This window comes from Varroa destructor, unplaced genomic scaffold, assembly GCF_002443255.2.
Source record: "Varroa destructor unplaced genomic scaffold, Vdes_3.0 BEIS01000002.1, whole genome shotgun sequence".
NCBI classification, from domain to species: Eukaryota; Metazoa; Arthropoda; class Arachnida; order Mesostigmata; family Varroidae; genus Varroa; species Varroa destructor.
Genome location: NW_019211455.1, coordinates 13,325,555 through 13,330,396, shown reverse-complemented (window position 1 = coordinate 13,330,396; position 4,842 = coordinate 13,325,555).

The following is a 4,842-nucleotide window of genomic DNA, read 5'->3' as shown; positions in this document are numbered from 1 at the left end:
TTAAGTAATCGCGATGTTTATATTCTTCATTGTTTGAATCATTTGTTATTTGCTAACGTCTAGGTGTTTATGTCTTTGAGACGCTACGAAGCCGTTGTCGGCGTTTTGTTTGCCACACAAAGTTTCACTTATATGTCGGGCTACAGACATGGCAAAAACGAACACGACCAACGAAGCTAATTACTTAAGTTAATGTATAAGTTGATATATCATACTAGATAATTTTGCGCGGCCACTGTATCTTAAATTCGTAATAATATAAATGATAAATATACCTTATTTAGTATTTTTTTTCGTACAGTTAATGCTGAAGGGTTCTTGAAGCCGATTAGAGATCCTTTGAATTTTAGTACCTCTTGCAAATTGAGTATTTCGTGTGTACAGAAACCGTGTAGGTTTTGGCTATGAAATAAAGTTATCTCATAGTGACCTCTATAGTTACCTTATGGGAATGGCACTGTTCGTTGTAGAATATGAGGAAGATTTGACAATATTGATAAACGCAAGCTGAAGATTTTTTCGGATACTTTTCAAGAACGATCCGATTCTTATCGGATCGGTTAATGTTTAGACGTAAATGTCTTGAAGTACATGAAATTCTCATTTGGTTTATATCATCCCTGAAGAAAGAAATGTGGTTTTGCGGTCTGTCTCATAGACACGACCGTATCCGATTTTTAACTTACTAGTTCAATCAGTGAGACAAAACAAGCAGGGTCAAATTGCGACAGGTAAATCTAATGATTCTAAATATTCTCTCTGTCTTCTTTTTAGCAATAACCACTCATGATCTCACTAGGTATTGCAGACAACACTAGTAATAAATATAAAATTTTTCAAATAAATCCTTGTGCGTACTAATAATCATCGATTGGGTTTACATAGCCTTCCTTTGGTAACAACAAATAGGACTATGTTAACCACCTTGAGGGTACTCTATTTGATTTTTTTCTATACGTGAGTGTGTAAATCAAATTTATTTAATGTTGACGATTTGATATTTAGAGCTAACATTAGTGGTACCCCTTTTTTATAAACAGAAATTCCAGCTTTTCAATTACGTAAACCAATCAGCTTTACCTCTTCTGTCACTAATTGTCAATTCCGGTGCCAGGATCAAATGAGTGCAATCACACGATTCATATTGTGACGAACCTTACCACACATGTCCGCATACACTGAATTTTAATGGCTATCAATACATAGGGTTCGCGTACATGACTGCTTTTACACATTGTCCGACACCATGTCACTTCTTACAGTTTCCCTATCTCTAGCAGGTTAACACGGTCTGAATCTGAGTTATGTCCGATACAATCGACGCCTGGTGTAATGAATTGAAATCTGCGGGCTCGTACCAAAACGGGCGCTTAGTAAGCAATGCTAACAAGTAATGATAATTTCCGTTTCATGCCAGAAAAATTCCTAAACGGCTAGAGACGCACACGCTGTTTTTCGTCCCGCATAATATTTTGTGTCACCAGACAGGACATAAATAAGCTAATAAATATTCTAATATTATATATTATATTATTATGCATATTAATATAAGCTAATAAATATAAAAAAAATTAAAAAAATAAATATTCTAGATCTCCCGGTTATATCATCGAAGATTTTACAACCGGGAGATCTAGAATTTTGTCGATTATTCGTAAGAAAATTGGCGTTAACCCTCAGCTCGACAAATTCCTAATGGCTGAGAACAGTTACTTTTCGGGTTTCAAGTAGAAATGTGCGCTTATCGACCTCTGCAAGGCGGACGAACACGTCCTAAATCTAGGACTAGTTTAAGCGATAGACCACAAAAGGGCTTTATATCCAATTCAACATAGGTTTTCGAGCAAGACCTTCCACTAACTTAACTATGAGAAGAATTTAGAATGTACCTAACGAACAAAGTTCTAAACCTACTCTTCACAACTTCCTGCTTAGCCATTATGGTGGGCCTTCCTAACACGCTTAACGAAGTGACATGGGATTCGATAAACGAATCAACGGACATAATAGTAATTTCACCATGTACAAGGAGGGTTCTTGCCTCAAACCTGTGTTATCGCTAGATAAGGTACAGTCGGGCGGATTACGAGTCACTGCCGGCGTTCCCCAGAGCGCACTCCTCAGGCCGATACTGTGGGATATGGTGCATGTGACGTTATGCATAGGCTATCCCACTAACCTCCGACTTCGTCAATTGCATATCTAGGTGAGGTAACCGTCATCATTACTATTCAGAAGAAGCTAAAGGAACTGCGCACTTCAGCTAATAGTAAACACATAGGTAAAAATGAACGCAATACTCTTTAGTGATATTAGAAAACGATGCGGCGTGTTACAGAATAGTTTTCTTAATGTATTAGCGGCGGCAGCTTCTTTTTATTTTAGAGCTGTACTATCCTACTACTATATACTACAAGATGTCCCAACAATGTATACTACAAGAGTCCCATAAGGGCATAGGTGCCTCATGCACGTTGTCGAGGATCTACCAAGCAAACGGGCACGTTGCAATGGCGGCAGATTAGGTATTCAGAAAGCCATTTCCGAGTTACTCGCAGCAACGCACATTGGGAGCCCGATCATAAAGACGGATGCTTCAGTTCAAACCAGGTATAATACCAAACCTATTGCCTCAAACCTAACAACATTTTTAAATCGACCTCATATTATATACCCGCGGCTTTCGGTATCAACCTAGTTACTTTGATTGTCGTGATCTCAAAGTGTTCATTGTTTTTGTCATAGAAATCCTTAGTTCTCAGTGGTTACATAAAAAGTCCTGAACAAATAAAGGCGGAACAACCCAAGAAGATCGTTCTGGGCCGTCTAGCACATATGATAGTTTCTGAGTTAATTATTGGAAGCACGGAAATACTGGCTATGCATTTACGTGGCCTTATCGGCCTGTCCTGTGGTTAATCCAATGGTACGAAAGATAAACGTCGAAGGCTTTCATATAAAGATGATTCAGCGTTAGTTGCCCTAAACACCACTTCTATTACTACTACCCAAGACACTTCTAATCCTTCTCTACACCCGAAATAATCCTTGATATGGCCTGACTGACATGCGATGCTGTTAAAAGACAGGGAGTCTAAAACTCAGTTAACGACAGGATCTACGTACCGTATAAGACCGATCTAAAATGTTAGATAACAGGTGTTTATGGCTCATTGGACGCATAGGTCCCCATCACCGTAGACTACTACGAAAAGTTCGTCCAAAATCAAAGTTTTCGCTCAACTTTTCCATACAACACGCACTATCCTAATGATTTTTGTTTCGTAATAAATGTATATATGCCAAGAAATCGTCTCCATGGATAATAGCAATCGCGTATTATCGATTTCTCTATATGGGACCTAAATAAATCCTTTGATTTATGCAATCGATGCAGCTGTTCAGAGCAGCCCCAGACGGCCGAGTCTGAACATAAAACGAACTGTCTATCCAGACTCAGCTTTGAAGCAAAACTATATCGTGTCTTTTTGGGCTTTGCGGAAAACCACATTACCATTGGACTATCGATGGGACCTCAATATTAATCCACCTGTAATATTACGGTTCCATTTTAATAAGTCACTTCATTATGTACCGGGCAACATTATTGCAGATTAGTAATAAATCATTTCGGATCGTTGTGTCTTCTTCTAGCGACGATCTTCTTCTAACGTTGCTTTTAAATGTTTCATAAAAGACTCCTTAATGCAAGGTTCATGTTATTTGGGCATTTTTATAAAGGCTTCTACCAATAGCATTCTCCCTATAAACTGACTGGAAATGCGTGCACTCAAATTTTATTCGTGTCGCGTTAATTGAAAACTTGTGTTCAAAATGTAAAAGATTGTATCATTTCGTTGGCACTATCTAGCCTAAGAAGGCTGATCCCTATTATAAACTGTCGCTTCCTGTATGGCCGACCAACAAGCACGATTCCCTCGGTCTTTTATGCTGTGATGTGCTTCCGCCCCTGCATTCACCGCATTAGCCGGACCTTCTTTATGGGCCTGTTTCGACATATTATAACAGCAGAAGCCATTTTACTTGTTCATACTACGCACATAGATGCAGATGCGAACATATCATTTATAGGGTCGATTGAATGGGAATCTTTTCCATCACAGGTGTGTCACTCACTCACTCGTCTTTTCTCTGTTTCGCTTTTGAGAACACTACGTTTCGATCATAGAGGTGCATCATATCAGGCAACCAAATGTCCTGAAATGTCGTGCGAATTTAACCTTAAAAAGGTTACTGTAATTTTTTTCATTGTACAGGACATAATGGTATTTGTTTTAACAATAACCAATGGAACACCCACGAAAATTGGAACGTCTTCCCGTGGTAGGATTTTTTTTAAGTTCGGACCCAACAAAACTAAATGAGGCGATTGGACACATATTTACGTACGTATTTAAAAAGCTAATACAAAAATTTGCGCATTCTTATAGACGTTTGCTGTCGTATGAACATTAGCCAGTAGGACATTTAAGGCGACACATCTATGCAAGGCTTATATGCAAAAACGCTTATATGCTAAAGATGGCGTTCCATTTCACAAACCCTGTGAGTAGTGCAAGAAAGTAACAGTTCTTCGGTTTCTCGTGTAATACCTGGCACTCCTTCACTTCACACTTCAGTTGGCAATCCTGACGCACTAGCCGTACTCTTCAAAGGGTTACGAATTTGCTGTGATTTTATCGGACGCTCTTACGTCTTCATTATGTGTACCTGATAGACGCGGATAAGCTACACGTTTAAACGTCAGGTATGCATGCTTGTAAGAAGTTTTTGTATTTCACGTAGAATTTTTAACAGAAAATAAACACCCTATTATGCCAT